An 18,321-nucleotide genomic window follows, 5' to 3' on the forward strand; every position below is an offset into this window, starting at 1 on the left:
GAATTGTCACTATCTTTGGGTCACACATGCTGGTGTGCTTCTTCATTGTGGACTTCCTTGACACCTGACTTAGATGGCTGCTTGAAGACAAGCCATTTAGATCCCAGATAATTGATACCCTGGTACCATCTGCTTTCTTCACCCCACTTTGCTATAATGCCCCTATCTTCATTGATTTTTCAATGAAGGTAAGTATTGAGCAGAGCCATGTTAAGATCCTGTACCCAGAATATGATCACCTAGAGGATGGATCTAGCTAAATCCTGTCATATACCATGGGCACCTCTAACTAGTGCCTGGAAAGTGAACATGTGAAACTCCACAACTATGTTAGTCTGGGTGGACTAGGGAAAAAAATTCACAGACATTCATATGTGTACAAGAGAGAACTTTATATCACAGAGAAATTGTACATTAAGAAGGCATAACCGCCCAGTCCAGTTCAAGTCCATAAGTCTGATATTAGCCCAGATATCTGACACCAGACTATAAATTCTTCAGACTCATGCAACACATGCAATGATGCCGAATGCATGAAGAGCACATGCCAGTGGGTGCAAAGTCTTGTGGATCCAGTGGAGATGGGTGGAAACATCTCAAAGCTGTTAAGAGTCTCCACGTGGCTCCTTCAGCTCCAGGGCTCTAGCGTAGCTCCTTGTGCATTGTTGACAGGAATGTCTCATAGGGCATGAGACTGTGTCCTGCCTCCAGCGAGCTATTTTTCTCCTCAGTGCCTCCAAATGATGTCATCAAACTGCACCCAGATTGACAGACTAAACTCCATCCCTTCATCTTAAGTCTCAAATTGACAGCAGATTATACAACTACCACAGCAACCATGGAGGCAGATAAAGAGCAGGACAGGAAAAGCGAAGTAGGTACCTTCTCTATTTGTTTTGTACTCTACTCTTATTTGTATCTTTATGTCATTATAATTTTTCTTTATGTTTAATTATATCTTTGTTTTTAATTGTTTTTGTTATTATCTCCAAGTTTGGAAGTAAAGGAGTGGATGAATAGAGACCATAACTGAGGCAATGGTTTATATGGAAGGGGGAGGAGTAATCAGTGGATCTGTGAAGCAGGAGGGAGCATTAAGCTTATTTTGAAAATGGGCATACAACTTTTTTTTAGAAGTGTTTTAAGTATGGAAATGTGAATGTTATATCAGGAAAAGAAAGAAAGAAAGAAAAAAAGAAAGAAAGAAAGAAAGAAAGAAAGAAAGAAAGAAAGAAAGAAAGAAAGAAAACGATCTATGGTTACCATGTGTGAAGTGGGAAGAGATTTGGCTTAGGGGGGCATTAAATTAAGTTTAACTGCAGTGAAACAATATGCAGGGGAATAAAAATAATGGTTCTACAACCTGAAAAGAATACTCAATGGCACTGAATTACACATGTAGAAGGCGTTGAATCGGTGAAAGTTTTGTTGCATACAGTTTTGCAAGTATGTGAAATATATTACATGAATAATGATTACAGAGGGGGAGAAATTGTTCTATAATTGACTGTGGTAAAGATTATACAACTCTTCTTGATATGGTTGAAGTATTGAATTATATAAGGGGGAAAGTTCTAATAAAAGTGTTTTGTTTTGAAGTGGATGCTCAGAAATGTTCATCATTTTACCTTCCACTTTAACTCAACAGCCTGCACATCTCATGGGCTACCCTTGTCCTAAGGGTAGAACTGGGCTGCCCAGAGAGAAAGTGGAACATTCCTAGGAAAATAGTATCCCCAGGAATTCCCTTCATTATGGCTCACACCTCAGGCCAACTGTCTGCATTTCTACAAATCTACCCATGGTTTTCAGGAAGAAATTGTTTGTCCACAGTCAGTGCAAATGATGAAGGGTAGAGATTGACCTCACAGAACACAGGTCAGGAAAATCCCCTCTAGAGGCCATTACTGCTCCTCCTCAGAGCCATCCTCTTTCTGCTTCCACAAGCACAGCACACGTGGATCGCCTACAGTAAAATATGGTAACAGAGCTCCAAGTCACACATGAAAGTCAGGTATCTTAGGCCTTCATCCTTACCATGTTAATCAGAGATGCCTGTGGAGGTGACACCCTTCTGGATTCTTCTTGGTGACATGAATGTCCTACCCTGTAAGCACCTTCATGTCAAAAGCAGTTCTTTTCATCTTAGAATGGTTTTAAATTATATTTCCCCCCGTATTCCTAGGTGTGATCGTGCAGGTAGAGCTGCTACAGACCAGTCATGAGTTGGGAAAGCTATGTGCTATGTCTCAAAGTGCTATGTCTAGCTTCCAGGTCTGAAAATATCAATGTTTCTAGATCTAAAAGGCTCTGGGAAACACGACCTGTGTTAGGTGGCACAGAAGCCTTGTGATGAGTCTTAGCAACAACTCAGTTTTCACATATTGATGCATTGCAACCACTATAGCTCAACCAGCTGCATGTGTTTTAACAATCTGAAACCTGAGGACACTGACATGTAAAATGTAGGAAACGTACTAGGAGACACAATGAAGGCTTAATGGTCAAACATCTCAAGCATCACAACCCTAATTGGGCAGCAGAGGGAGCTCAGGGTACATGGGACTCAATCTTTGCCACAGGAGCAGGTGCAGGGGGTGCCAAGTGTTTCTTTGCTCTTGTGTCTGGAGTTTTCCAATTCACCCATGTGGAAGACCACTTCAAGGAACCTTCAGCAACTAGGTTCGCATGCCTCTTATTTTCCTGGAGGGCAGATCCTAAAAATTAAAAGCCCATATTCTTCCTCAGAAGACAGGGGAGAAAGAAATCACACTTGGGACAAGTTGAAATCAATCCCAGAAGGACTGGTAGTCTCTCTATGCCGTTAAATTCTGACCTCCATGTGCTTCACTCAACACAATCAGTTTCTCTCCATCCTAATTATTTTTTCCAAATTACTTTAGGTTGAAATTGTATGTGTGTGAATCCCAGCCCAAGTATCTCCTGTGAAGAGAAAACCAAACCAAACCTGATTTTACCATTTCTGAAATAATTGACAGTTGTATATTATTTTTGTCAATATTTATTATTTTAATAGGTAATTATTCTCTTGAGAAAAACATATCCTTTAACCAGGATTTGTCAAATTATTTTTTTTACATTTTATTAGGGGCTCATAAAACTCTTATCACAATCCATAAATATACATACATCAATTGTATAAAGCACGTCTATACATTCTTTGCACACCAGCCTGTATGATCATGAGGTGTACACGTGATCATGTATCAGACATCAAAGACCCAGAACAAAATAATATCTTTGTGAATGAAGAGGAGTGTGCAGTGGCGACCCAAAGCCCATCTATAGACAATTGGACATCCCCTTACAGAAAGGTCACAAGAAAGAGAAGAGCCAGTCAGGGTGCACTACAGCACCGATGAAACAAACAACTTTCCTCTAGTTCTTTAATGCTTCTCTCCCCACTATCATGGCCTCAATCCTACCTTATAAATCTTAGTAGACCAGAATATTTACACTGCTACAGATAAGATCTCGCAACACAGGGAATCCAGGACAGATAAACCGCTCAGAACCAACAATGAGAATAGAGATATCAAGAGAGTAATGGGAAGGTGGGAGTAGAAAGAGGAAATCAATCACAAGGATTGACATAGAACTCCCTCCCAGTGGGACAAACAGCAGAAAAGTAGGTGAAATGAGACAGCAGACAATGCAAAATATGAAAATCATAATTTATAATTCATCAAGGTTCATGAAAGAGGGAGAGTGGGAGAGGGAGGGGAAAATGAGGAACTGATATCAAGGGCTCCAGTACAAAGCAAACGCTTTGAAAATGATGATGGCAGCATATGTACAAATGTGCTTGACAATGGATGAATGCATGAATTGTGATAAGAGCCCTAAGAGCCCCCAATAAAAGTATTTAATAAAAAAGAAAGCATTAGTATTGTAAAGCATAATACCTAGATTTGGAGAGCACAATCAACTCCTCAAGCATGGGAGACTTCCTCTAGTTTTTGGAAGATGCCCTGGAAACGTCCCGATGTGTTATGCAAATTCACAGACAGCATTGGCTTCTCTGGGTATGTAGAGACCTTCAGCATCTACAGAACTTCTAAGTTTAACTCAGTACCTTAAAATTCTTGGTGTGCAAAAGATTTGTGAAGGGAAGGCAAGCTTGATTCAAGGCAAGACAAACCTGCAGGGAAGGAGCGAGACTCAGGAGCCACTGTCATATTCAGCTCAAGGGGACAATTAAGGGAAGGTCTAGAAGGGGCTGGGGAGGGTTTTACTTTTAGCATATGAATTTTCTTTTCCAAAAGATAATTTAAAAGAGAATTAGACAAGGGAAGCTTGTGTCAGATTAAATATATATTTCTAGGGGAATATTTATTTAACTGCATCAAGAAATGAATAAGCACCACACTTAAGGGGTGGAGAGGAGGAGGGCACATTTCAAGGCACTGTCTCTAACTGTAGGTTGACATTTCCATTAAGTCAATTCTTTCTCTTAACAACCCTATAGAATAGGGCTGCCCTTGTAGGCTTCTGAGTCTATAAATCTTCATGGGTGTGTAGAGAATTCTTCCCCCTGCAGAGCCATTGGAGATTTAGAATGACTGACCTTGCATTTAGCAGCACACTGCATAATGAACCCCACACGCAGGGCTTTCCAAGATATCTAGAACATTCTTATCTACTCTTGGAGTGACTCTCTTAGAAGTCATTCAACATTACTTATGACTATATAGGCAGAAGGTATGCAAATAGACCCCTCCCCTGCTGAGGAAAACCATCCAAGTCCCAACTCTGAAGCTCTTGGACAGTTGCTCCACCTCTGGAATTCCAAGGTACCCCCATTCAAGACTGAACAAATCAAGTCACAATGGAATCTCTATTGAGCTCAATTTTCCTTTTTGGAATTTCAAAAGACGCTTTGATGCAGAGAAAGTGTGCATGAGGGGGCATGAGTGAGAGGCAGTAAATATGATTTTCAGGATCAGGATGTCTGTGTGTTTGCAGGTGTCCAGTGTGAGGTGGAGCTATGGCATCTGAGGGAGACTTGAGGCAGTCGGAGGCTTCTCTGATATTCTCCCGTACAGTCTCTGCATTCATTGCCTGTATTTATAATATACACTGGATCTGCCTAGCCCCAGAGAAGGGGCAGCAGTGGGTTTCATACATGAATAGTGTTGGTAGGACTCTCCGAAGGGCCAATTCACCATCTCCAAAGACAATGGTAAGGACATACTATAACTTCAAATGGACAACCTGAACTTCAAGGACACAGTTTTGTATTTCTGTGCAAAAGATGCACAGTATGGTAGTTACATAATCTGGTGTGAATTTGGGACTTCAGAGGATAAAGAGGGAAGGGTTGGAGTCTGTCAATTGGATCATAGCCAATGAAGCCTCTGCGTGGGCATGGCCTTCTGAGAATTCTGGGAAATCCCGTATTCCATCTTGGAGGTGGAAGAGAGATTCTCTAATCCCTGGGAGACACCCTACTGACAAGGGTGACTCTCTGTGAGACATCCCTGAATAGAAGCCACATGGACCTACCCCATGCAGCCCTGGGTTCTGGAGAAGACATGTAGAGACCCGTCTCCGCTGAAAAGCTTACAATGCCACTGGATCCAAAGACTTTCTGCCCACTGGCCTGTGACCATCTTGCATTCTGGATCATTGTATGTATTTCATAAGTATGAAGAGGAATTTATACATTGGTATCCGACACATGGGCTAATAATGGACTTATGGGCTTGGCCCTAACTGGGGTTAAGATGCTTTCTAAATGTACAATTGCCCTTTATATTAAATCTCTTATACACAATATACGTGTGTCTATGGATTGGTTTCTCTAGTCTACCCAGACCAACGCACACAGTGAGGAGAAGTCAGAGTTAACCCAGACATGAATGTACCCTAGTGGAAGAGGTTAGGCTGCAGGAACCCCTCAGGATCTGCAGAGCACAGGACTCAGACCCAGGAGCAGGTCCAAATGGAGCTTCACTACTGGCTTCCTGTTGTGTCTGGGGATTCTTCTCCTTCTCAGCATCCCTCAGGGAATCAGTGCATCTCCTCCCGTCTTTCTGAAACACTCACCCAATCTCCCTCTGATGATAGGATGATTTCAAACTTAGCTTGTTTCGTTTTTCCCTTGAATTGTCTCAAATTTCCCATGTAATTGGTAATTCCTGCATCTAGGACAAATTCTGTTCAAATCATCGGCTTCATCAAAAACTTTATCCCTTGCTTTCAATAACCCTCCTGTATTCCCTCCTTCCTCGGGATAACAGTCCCTGCTGTGCAAAGGATCTCACTTTATTATCTTTGTATGTGTGTGTGTGTGTATATATATATATATATTTCCACACAACATACTACATGAACTTACCACCAGTAGCCCAATCCTAGATCAAGTCACCTCTCTCCATTCATCCAAATGGAGACTTTCTTCTCTGAGTTCATTCATTTTATTCATTCACAGCTCCTGTCTGTCCTTGTCCACCACAGGCTAATTTGAGAGTCAGTGTTTTTTTCTCCAAAGGCTGTTTAATTTAGCAGTTGTGCATATTGATACAAGAGTAGGAAAAGGGAGATAAGACACATTTTATGCTTAGTCTCAACATGCCTCCACAGACCTCACCTCCCTTCCTGCCCTATGTCCCCTTGTGCATGGGCTATAAGCATCCTATTCTGTACAGGGCACCCACAGGTTCCCTTCAAGTTCTGTCAGAATATCCTTCTCTAGAGACATGCCCAGGGACTGATTTTCTGTCAATCAGTACTGTGACTGCTGTAGTTATGATCACATATTTCTGAGTCAGGCACACACAGAGGGAAAGGCTATGGGAACCCAGACACATACACCCATACAGGGAGAGGGCGGGGCTCAGGGGTCACTCAAGCCCACAGATAACAGGGACCCTCAGGGGAGAAATGTAGAGGAGCCTAAGAAGGATTAGTTAAATTAGGTACCTATTTCCTCTACCTGCAGAGAAAATGTCTCTGCCACACACCTCCACATTCTTGTAGCTCAGTGTGTATATTCTTGTATGCACTTTGTCTGTTTTTTTGTATGTGCTAGTACACATGAACTACTCTGTGCCTTAATATGTTATACTATGTGACAGAACTTGTAGTCTGTTCTGCATTGATTCTATTATTATAATTCTAGTATATTTTAGTGTGTCTTTGTGGGTTTTTTCTTAAGTAAATGCATGTATATTTATTAATCTGAGGGTATTGTATGAAGATTTGTTAGTTCTAGTATATGTGCTGATTTGTTCATAGTAGGCATGTGTATGTTAATATGACTGTTAAAACACAAATGTCATTATGTGAGTTTCCTGCTTGCGTGTGTTCAGTCCAACCCATGTGAGCTCTTCAAACTTTATGAGCTCACATCTCCTTGAATAAAATACTTTATTGAGTGTTAAGAAATTACTAAGCATGGGGGAATCCATTAGAGGCCCATAGTAATATGCACAGCAGAGTACGCTAATCCGTGAAACTTCTTTTTAAAGTGGACAATAAGAAACAGAAGGACATGAACAGCAAATCCTAGAGGTGAACTAGTCAATGCAGAGACATCCTTAACTAGGAAACAGGCCCAGAGGGATGTTTATTTTCTCCTCTCTGAAGCTCTTGTGTTTATGGATGGCAATGATAAAGCCTTTGTAAAAGAATGCACGCTACACTCAAAGGATGTCTAGTTGTAGGTACATGGGTGATGCCAAGAGCCAACGTGAATGCAGAAGTTTAAAGGTAAATGAGATGGATCAAGGAAAAGGATGACTTATCTTCCATCATCTTTGCCCAGAGAATGGGGTTCAAGCTCTCTAAATAAGGTTAACTGATGAAAAATAACACAAACTATTGGAGAGGGCTTACTCCTATTCCTTTCAAACAGCTAAAAGAACTCAAGGTTGCTTGTGCCCAATATGGCCCAACTGCCTCTTTTACTCAATCTTTATTAGATACACTTTCCTTCGAGGTGCTTCCCGCCGCAGAATGGAAACAATTGGCTTTTGAAAATGCAAATACTGCCTGCCAGGCAGCGCTGAGACCTTTTGGAAAAAAGGGCAACCTGTCCGATTATATCAGACTATGCTCAGACATTGAACCTTTCTTTACTCAGGGGCTTGCGATAGCAGCTGCTTTGTAAGGAAAAACAGTAAAGGAGGGTTAATGATACTATGGAACTTATGGGAGCCCTGCAGGCTGGGCTCCCTTCCCCCTCTGCTATTCCAGCCAATACATATAAGATCATTTTAGATTTAAAAGATTGTTTTTATACCACGCCCTTGGATCCAAAATATTGTAAGAGATTTGCCTTTAGTGTCCCTTCCACCAACTTCAAAGAGCCTATGAAGAGATATCATTGGCTTGTTTTGCCTGGAGGAATGGCCCCAACCCGCTATTAATATGGGGAGGAGGGCATGTTTGGGTTTTTACACAGGATGCTGATGGAGCATGGGGGCTGCCTGAATGGTTGGTGCAGTTTGCAAACCATGCAGATGGTAATTTGCCTCAGAGTGCTTCTGGGGACATGGCTCAGTGAGAAGTACTAGGCTTAAGTTTCTGATCCACCACTCTTACTTCCTGCTGTCTGGGAAGGTCTGGAAATCAAGATGTGGGTTAATGACTCACGCCCTCCCTGTACAAAGTGAAGGAAATGTTATTCCACCCACTCCACAGTCTTTTTCCTCATGTAGACTAGAGATTCAAAAGAATAATAAAACCATATTGTGGAGATCGTGTCTCACAGACAAGCCCATCAGGTATAACGTCACAAAAGAGAGATATATCATCGATTGGTCTGTTAACCAGGACAATACTAAAAAAAAAAACACTGCCAAATGGGAAAAGGGGCTGTCTGCAGGGCTTTGGTGGTCAGATTTGGGTTTTCCACAAACTCAGTGGTGGAAAATAGGGGCTGCTTAGGGGGACATGAAGCTTATGGGCCCTACCTCCAGACCACAGGGAAATGTTACTGCCTGCGTACCATCGCCTTATGTACTTTTGGCAGGGAATATTACTATAGATCATGATGACTCTAAGTTTAACAGGTCTTGTAATAACTGCAATTTGTCTAATTGTATTACCTGGTCCCCTGAAGGTATTGTCATCGCCATTTTATATCAACCTTCTTTTGTTATGCTGCCAGTGAATATTACTGGGCCTTGGTATTCAGAAAGAGGGTTACAGGTATTAGAAGAGACTGAAAAAGCATCAACCAGATTTAAGTGTTTTGTAGGTTTGCTTATAGCAAGTATTTTAGCTATATTAAGTTTAGGTGCTACTGCTACTACTGCAGCAATTGTACTTTCACAAATCTTACAAACTGCCCACTGTGGAAATGAATTATCCAAAGATGTGACTAATGTTTTGGGTACTCAAGAAGATATAGACAGGAAGTTAGAACAAAAAGTAAATGCTCTTTATGACATGGTCATGTATTTAGGAGACGAGGTGCAGGGGCTTAAGGCCAGGTCTAGTCTACAGTGCCATGCTGTACATACATGGATCTGTGTTACACCTAAATAGTACACTAACAGTCAGTATAGCTGGATTAAAGTGTAGAATCATCTTCAAGGTACTTGGCACAATGCTAATGAGTCTTTAGATTGATTACAACTCCATCAAGAAATATTAGCCATAAAAGATGCTAAGTCTCTTTATTTTGATGTCGACAAGGTTGCTGAGGATTGGCTCCAGCATTTTCAAGATTCTTTCCCTTCGTTAGGAAATCTCAGAGGCCTACCTCACATGCTTTTTCTCTAGTCACAGCGGGAGTGTGTGTATTGTTTATCTTATGCATACTCCCTATGATACTGCACAAGGTTATGGTTGAATTATTGGCTTTAGGAACAAAATTACAGGAAGTACACCTGCATACTTCACTCCCTCCCCAAACAGGAGTATAAGGCAGAGGCTGGTTAGTCAGACGGGTAAAATCGAGTCTGAGTATTCCAACCTAAGACAGGTCATAGTCTCCTGCAGACAGTGACTGATGACGGGTAAGGGCGATTTCAGGACTTCACAACCTAAGACAGACACAGTGATCTGCTGACGTTTTGAGTAAAGACGTCTTCAGTAAATAAAAAAGCGGGGGCTGTTGAAGGCCATTAAGACTCAGCTTTGAAACAGCTGATAACTCTCATGAACTATGTGTCAGTGTTTGCTGATTTCTTCTGTGACTTTACGTTTTGAACATACTGTTAAGAACAAGAACAACAAAAAAAAAAGAACAAGAAAGTATGCAAAGTCTGGGAAGATACGTTGTTTAATTTTCTCAGGGATGTCTGCCTTGGCAGAAGACAAAATTGCTATGTGTAGCAAATGTGCTTGCTTAACAATGAGATAATAAACCCCGGGTTGTTTCTGCATGGATAAAAGGAGTATGTAAAACAAACCCGAAGCTTCAGTATTCACTGTTGCCCTCCCAATACTTTTAATCTCTTCTTTTTACCCTAATAATCATTCCCCCTCTTTCAGGACGGTTTGACTCCTGAGCTGGCTACGACAGCCCCTCCTTGATCAAAATTCTTCATCTAAAGCTTGAGTAAATTTTAACTCCTTCCAGAAAAAAATTGGTTGGTGTATAGAAAAAAGACCAAACAAACAAATATCCTGAATACTGAAAGTATAACAGTCAAGAGATCAATCATTGCATTAGATAAATCTGCTGAACAATGCCTCTTTAGAGTATTGAAAGGAAAAGATATTACCTGGAGGACTGGTTTCACCTGACCAAAGCAGGCTATTGTCAATTGACTCTTGTGCATTTGAAAGATGAACAAAGGAAGGCTGAAGAAGAATGAATATATTAGAATTGTAGTTCTGGACAAGAATGTCCCACATACCATGGACATGCAAAGGACAAACAAGTCTGTTTTGGAAGATGTAATGTCAGAGTGCTACTTAGAGGCAAGGATGGTGAGAGTTCATATTATATACTTTGGACATATATCAGAAAAGATCATTCCTCGAAAAGGATATTTTGTTTGGTAAAGATGACGGGCAGTGAAAAACATGAATCCCACTACCAAATGGATTAACAAAGTGACTGCGACAAATGATTCACCAAACCCGAAGAATTATATTCCTGCTCAAATTGCCTAATGCACAGAGAGGACCATAGGGCCATCCCAATCACAAGACACGGCATCCCTTAATGACCCACAGCGCTATGAGGGACAACACTGTGGCACACTGTGGGAAATGTGCTCGATCTGACTTCACCACACTGGGGCAAAACTCTAAGGGCATGCAACAGAGCAGCAAGAGGAGCAAAGCAATGAAGTGCCCGGGAAATACAAAAAAACAGACTGAGTGGCCAAGGCATGGTACCACATCAGACTCAACCAACAGTAAAATACTCCTAATGATCAACGAACAAACCTGGAATGATTCTTAAGTCTTTTCTCTTTTTTTCCGGTGGTTGCTTCCTTTTTTGTTGTTGTTATTTTGTTCTGTCTTGTTTCTGTGCTTATTATTGTCTCCGCATGTCTATCTAGATAAGATTGGCAGGATAAACACACCAGAGGAGACAACAATGGGGCTGATGGTTCTGGGGGGGGCGGGGATAAAGGAAACAGGGAAGTGGGGGAAAGGAAGTGGCTGTAAGCCTGGGGTCAAGGGCACAACAAGTGATCTAAAATCGACGTTGAGGAGAGTGTAGGATGCCTGGTAGGGCGTGATCAAGGGCAATGTAATGAGAGGAATTACTGAAAACTGATGAAGGCCAAACATGATAGTGGGACAAGAGGAAAGTAAAAGGAAATAGAGGAAAGAAGTAGGAGACAAAGGGCATTTATAGAGTTCTAAATACAGTCATTTACATATGTACACATATATATGACAAAAGGGTAACATATCTATGTAAATATATTTAAATTTTAAGTATAAAAGTAGCAGATAGACATTGGACCTCTACCCCAGTACTCTCTCAATGAAAGAAGACTTTGTTCTAATAACCTGGCATTCCATGATGCTCAGCTTCCTGACACAATCGATTAAGACAAAATGGTGCAGAAGCAAATATGGTGAAGAAAGCTGATGCTGCCTGGCTATCAAAAGATATAGCTTCTGGGGTCCTAAAGGCCATCAAACTGAGAAGCTACAAAGTCCACATGGAAGAAGCACACAAGCCTGTGTGATCATGAGGTGTCAATAGGATCAGGTATCTGGCATCAGAGACACAGAACAAAAAATCCTATCAATTTGAAAGAGGGGTAGTGTGGAGTGAGACCCAAAGTCCATCTGTAGGCAATTGGACACCCCCTTACAGAAGGGTGTGTTACACAGAAACAAAACCAGGACACTTGTGAATATATATAGATATGTGCATACATACATCTATTACATATACAATATATAATCATTATATATAAAACCATTATATATTATTATATATTCTATATAATGGATAGACATATAAAGCACAAAAGAATAGAGCAGCTAATTTGTTCACACAGCTGTCCAGAGTGCTCAGTTCAACTCACTTCCGTGAAACATTTAATATACTGGAAGTCCTTCAACTCATGAGGGCCACTGGGTCCAAGGTCAAGGAAGCAGACAGGTGAGTCTTATGTACGGCAATGCAGGCAGTCTGGACACAGGCAGCAAACAAAGGGCAGATCATCAACAAAGAGCAAGAAGATAGGATCCAACAGTCCCAAGCTCAAGTGATGCATACATCAGCAACATGATGAAGCACTTCTCAAAGGAACCTCAAGCTCTAGCGACATGATCCACAGGTTGTTAGGCCAACACTTAGTGTAGCTCACAAGTTGTGGCAGAGAACTAGCAGGCGCACCCTGATCTGATGAGAAGAGTGCAAGAGAGAGAGAGGCACGGTTTGCCTAGCCATTTATCTCTTTGCCCTCCAATCAAACTGCAACATTATTTATACCATGTTCCTATGAGCCAGGTTGGCACAATAAACTAACCTATCAGAATGGGTCACAAGGATGAGCCAGTTAGGGTTCAGTATAACACCTATGAAACATACAACTTTTCTCTAGTTGTTTAGTGCTCCCCCCACCCCACAATCATGACCCCAAATCTACTGTACGAAACTGGCTAGACCAGAGAATGCACATGGGTACCGAAAAGAGCTAGAAACACAGGGAATCAAGGGCAGATAAACCCATCAGGACCAATAATCAGAGTGGCAATACCAGGAGAGTAAGGGGTAGGTGAGGGGTGAAAGGGGAAATGAACACAATGATCTACATATAACCCCTTCTCAGGGGGATGGACAACAGAAAAGTGGGTGAAGGGAGACATCAGACAGTATAAGACACGAAAAAGCAATAAAAAATTATAATTTATCAGGGCTTCATGAGGGAAGAATAAAATGAGCTGATACAGCGCTCAAGTAGAAAGAAAATGTTTTGAAAGTGATGATAGCAACATGTACAAATGTGTGTAACACAATTGATATATGCATGGATTGTAATACAAGCTGTACAAGCCCCTGATAAAATGAGTTAAAATAAATAAATTTTTAAAAAACATGCGTTCATCCTCAATTATGAGGATGGCACAGGAGAGTGCAATGTTTTGTTCTGTTGTGCAATGGGTCCCAGTGAGATGGCACTGACTCAATGACAGATGATATGACAACAGTCTCAGAAACCACAAATATACACCCAGCGCAAACACAAAGACATTAGTGTGTTATGTTTACAAAAGATATTATTTCTCTCATGAAAAAAAGGGAAGAGGTTTCTTCAGTTAAAAAAAGTTGGAACAAACAAGGTGACAACAAAATCACTGAGGCATTTCCACCCCTCATTAGTCCATTCTTTTGGTGAGCTGAAGGCAGTTCTCTAAGGGCCTCACAGCATGCCAGGTGGCAGAGTACTTTCAGGAACATGGGCTCTAGTCTAAAACAACACACTCACTAAGTGGTGAGCAGCTATTTGTCTGTCTAGGAAACTGTAAATCATGCAGTCCTGTACACTGAGGGTTCAGCTGGAAGTTCAGAGGATCCAGCAGAGCAAGAGACTGACAATAATTACTCACTGGATTGCAGGATGCTTAGAAGGTCTATAATCAATTGAATCAAAATAAAATTTCTTGAGAAACTTCCAGCCTAACTGTAAGATAGATGAAAACTAAAAATTCTGGCAGCTAGAGTATTCACATAAGATTAATAAGCACTTTTTTACTGTTTTGTTGCTTAAGTTCAACTTATTGGGTTCCAACATAACAATAGTTTTTAGAGCACTTAGTAACATTTTCTATGAGACAAGAAATAACCTGATACCCATGTCAGATGACGATATTTTAAGAAAACTATAGACGAGTGTTGATAATGGATCTGAATGAAAAAGTTATTTTTAAAATAGGAAACTGAGTCAGACAATATATTAAAATAAGCATGCATCAAGATTAATTCTAATTCATCCCAGAATTGATTTAACACAAGAAAATGAACACTCAAATATGCCTAGTGATGGGGGAAAAGTCAATTATCTAAATTGACACAGAATGAATAATAAACAAAGTAAAAAGCTTTTCATGTTAAAAAAAAACAACTACAAATCTAACATGAAATAGGTAAAACTCAATATGCTAATATACATTCTTGTAAAAAAAACTTTGAAAATGTCACATGTAAGAGAAAGAGAAAAAAGTTCACCCCATCGCAGAATCAGGATAAACATACATATCCATTTTCACCACTCATATTAAAAATGATACTAGCTAGATTGATCAGAAAAAAAGAATTAATAAAAAGAAGAAAATGACTTCCAAAAAGAAGAAAAGAAAATTCCTTATTCATCATAAATTGAAGATGTCATGTAAAAAAGTTGCCAATTGAAGGCAAACAAGCGGCCATCTAGCTCGGAAACAACAAAGCCCACAGAGAAGTGCGCAACCTAAGCGAATACAAGGTGTTGAACGGACCAGGTGGCAGACACCAAGAACAAAAACCATCATTGTGTGATCACCTTCCTCTAATCTCTGGGGGATGGGCAATGGGAAGGTGGGTGAGGGGAGAGGCCTGGAAGTATAAGATAACATAATAATTTATAAACTATTAAGGGTTCATGGGGGAGGGGAGAGCGGGGAGGGAAGGGAAGGGATAAAAAGGAAAACGAGCTGATTCCAGGAACCCAAGTGGAAGGAGAATTTTGAGAATAACGAGGGCAACTAATGTATAAGGGTGCTTTACTCAATTGATATATTTATGCATTGTGATAAGGGTTGTATGAGCCCCAATAAAAAGATTTATTAAATTTTTTAAAAGTTGCCAAATAGGTCATAAATACTATATATAGGTAGTAAATGTTAAAATGTTCTAGGCAACATTTCAACACACAAAAATACTTGGTACTTAAATCCCTAATGATAAACTGCTAATCTCCAACTCCCAAACCATTAACCCTTACATATTAAGATGCTGACCATCTTTCAAACACACCTATACCCTTCTAAAACACAAGAGGAGGAGGAGGTGATGCTGTTTGCCAGAGAGCAGGGAGAGCCGGCCAGCCTGCCTGCAGGGCTAAAATGGGCAAAAGCAGTACTAGGAGATTTATATATGCAGTTAGCAGGTAGCACACATTTTGCCCTAACAAAACTACTGGTAAACATCCTTAGTTGTTATCAAAAAGGATACTACAAAAACGTGTATGGTACACACACATGCACTTATGTACACACCAAAATCACATAAATAATGAAATTGAAAATAGATTTTTGTGTGTGTGAAACATTTTGAAACAATGATAAGATCTACAAAAATAAAATGGGATCCAACTCAACTATTCAAGTTTGTGAGACAGGTGGGAAAGCCTGGGGACCCCAGGGTGGGAGAGTGCCGACAGCGGGCCAGGGATCCAAACGGCATGCTGACACACAAGTGCACAATGTGAGCATCTCCAACCCATTTTCCTAACAGGACCTCCTCATTGACCACCTAGGTAGTGTCGAGAAAAACAAGTCCCCACTCAGTGGCTGGCCTACACACCTTTTCCAGCAGGTGGCTGCCCGGGGTTCAAGGCTAGGGGCGATCAGGGAGTGTGGAGGCAGCTCCAATCATTCCCTCTCACCTCCTTCCTCTCTCCTGTCCTCCCTCCTCTACTCCTGCCCCTCACCCCTCCACCCCCATCTTACAAGGAAGATTAGATCAAATCATCCGACATTGAAGGATTAAAAAGTGACATCACTATGAACACTTGGCCACCACAAGCCAGTTATCCCTGTGGTAACTTTTCCAACACTTCCTGCTGAAACCCCAACAGGTCAGAGGGATCTAGAGGTCCTTCTTTCATGGTCTAAATTCCTACTAAAAATCAAGATCCAGTGAGCTTCAACAATTTCTGCTCCAGGGGAGGTTTCTGTCCTCCCTCAGCTCGCCTTAGGACACCTACATTACCTTTACCAGGTGTACCGTCCCAGTCAAACAACCCACCTGACCCTGCTAAGTCCCTGCCTGCTCCAGGGAGGAGTCCCAAGGAGGCTGCAGCTAAGGCTCAAAGGGAGCACAGCAAGAAATGCCAATGCAGCGGCAAGGAGACCTACTGTGTGTTATGTGCACAAGATGCTCCAGTAGGTCCACTCAGACTCCAGTATCTCGTTCAGGGCCATGAGCGTTGTGCACTCGTTGATCAAAGACACCTTTGGGCACATCGCCGACCAGGCATCTCAACTGGCACCTTCCAAACTACTCCACCATCACAGCCTGCGACATCCTGGTGACCATGAGCCTGCTGCTGCCTGGACAGCTGGCAGAGGCGCCTTGGCCAAGGGCCCCAGGGCCAACGCCCACTACACCAGCCCCAAATAAATTGTCCTTCAGCCTCACAACGTTCAAACGCCAAGGGCCCATTTCAGGGTCACTTCCAGTTTCATCCCCCAAATAGAGGTTGAACACCTTAACATTACCTTGTTTTTGGTTCCTTTGTTTCAGTTTGGTTTTTGATTCTTCTGTGCATAGTTTAGTTAGATTACTTTTGTGATGGAGAGCATCTTTCTTTCTTTTTAACATGTTTTGGGGCACTTAATCCACATATCCCACATAATCCCACAATTCAGCCATCTTAAGCATTCCACAATCATTACCACAATCGATTTCACATCGTCTATTTTCCCACTATGATTAAATCGCCTTTAAGCAGACTTATTAGTCACCTTCAGTTGTAGTGTTCAGTCCCCTCAATCCTTCATTCTTACTCCCCAAGTCCCCTCACCCTCCCCAACTCCGCCAGCGACCCACCCCGACCCCACCCAGGCATCCTTACAGACACTCGCATGTTATTTCATCTCTAGGCATCCACTCCTTTTGTGCTTCACAAACTGAACCCAACAGAAACAATAAAGAATAGAAAGGAAATGAAATGGGAATGATTTTAAAAACCTTAGTAATATATAGATAGAAATAAAAACAAAGAGTAAGAAGAAAGGGCGGCCACCAATATTTTAAAGCCAGGGAAGACGTTTCTGTCACGGACCAGCAAGAGATCTTGCGCCTAGAACAGACTCTGGTCGGGTCCAGAGAGAGGTCAGCAGAACAAGATCCCCGGCTCACCTTTGAGCTGAGGAGGCGCAAGGAGTCTCGGGAGGAGGCATCGCTGTGCGGAAGGAAACAAGGGAGGGGGGTTAGGAGACCCGCAAAGAGAGAATCAGGGAACCCCGAAGCCCCAAACCCCAGCCGGGATCCCCTTTCTCCAACAGGGACTCCCACCATGAACCACAACCAATCTGAAAGCAGGGAAATAGGACCGGCCTTGGGGACACCCGCCCACCTCTCACCAAGAGAAGCGCTGGCAGGGTTCCTGGGGGAGAGAAAGGGCGCTTGCACCCTAGTCAGCTGGACTAAAACAGCCTCCGCCCACATACATGTCCCGGAGCCCAGAGCCTCCCACCTGGGAGCGCCGGCAACAGGGTGCTCAGGCTGTGGGCGCTTCTCTGGCACCGCAAGCAGAGCACCGACAGTGGAATCCTTGCAGTGAGTTGCAGTTCAGAATAAGACACCGCCACTTCCGGCCCTGTCTGGGCGTGACCCGGGGTGGGAGGAGCTGGCGGGGTCAGAGAGGGGTAGGGGTCTGCCTTCACTTCCTCTCAAGGCAGCTCTTTCCCCGCCCATTTCTGCTGAGATGCCAGCACAGGCGCCTGGTGAGGGGGTGGGCGGGGCCTGGCCGGCTTGGGGCGGGGCTCGGGGAGGAGCCAGAGAGGAGAGAGGCGGTCCACGCCAAAGGGTCCACACCTGTGGCTGAAACTCCAGCGGCAAAGACTCAGATAACAATGGCTGAGGCACCAGTAATTTGGCCCTTTGCAGAGGGAGTGCATGGGTGACATGGTTGAGATAGAACCATGTACGTTGGGTGTGGA

The 18,321-nt window shown here is 42.3% G+C and overlaps 1 long non-coding RNA gene across 1 annotated transcript in view; it reads right to left on the reverse strand.

The window, feature by feature from the left end:
* Nucleotides 1–18,032, reverse strand: part of LOC142436592 (uncharacterized) — a 56,479-nt gene extending 38,447 nt beyond the window's left edge. The window contains exons 1-2 of the long non-coding RNA XR_012782018.1: nt 17,856–18,032; nt 17,519–17,561 (exon numbers count right to left, since the gene is read on the reverse strand). This is a non-coding gene — a long non-coding RNA (uncharacterized LOC142436592). The remainder of the gene's footprint in view (nt 1–17,518; nt 17,562–17,855) is intronic.
* Between the last annotated feature and the right edge of the window lie 289 nt (nt 18,033–18,321).

The sequence above is a fragment of the Tenrec ecaudatus genome, unplaced genomic scaffold (genome assembly GCF_050624435.1).
Source record: "Tenrec ecaudatus isolate mTenEca1 unplaced genomic scaffold, mTenEca1.hap1 Scaffold_435, whole genome shotgun sequence".
NCBI classification, from domain to species: Eukaryota; Metazoa; Chordata; class Mammalia; order Afrosoricida; family Tenrecidae; genus Tenrec; species Tenrec ecaudatus.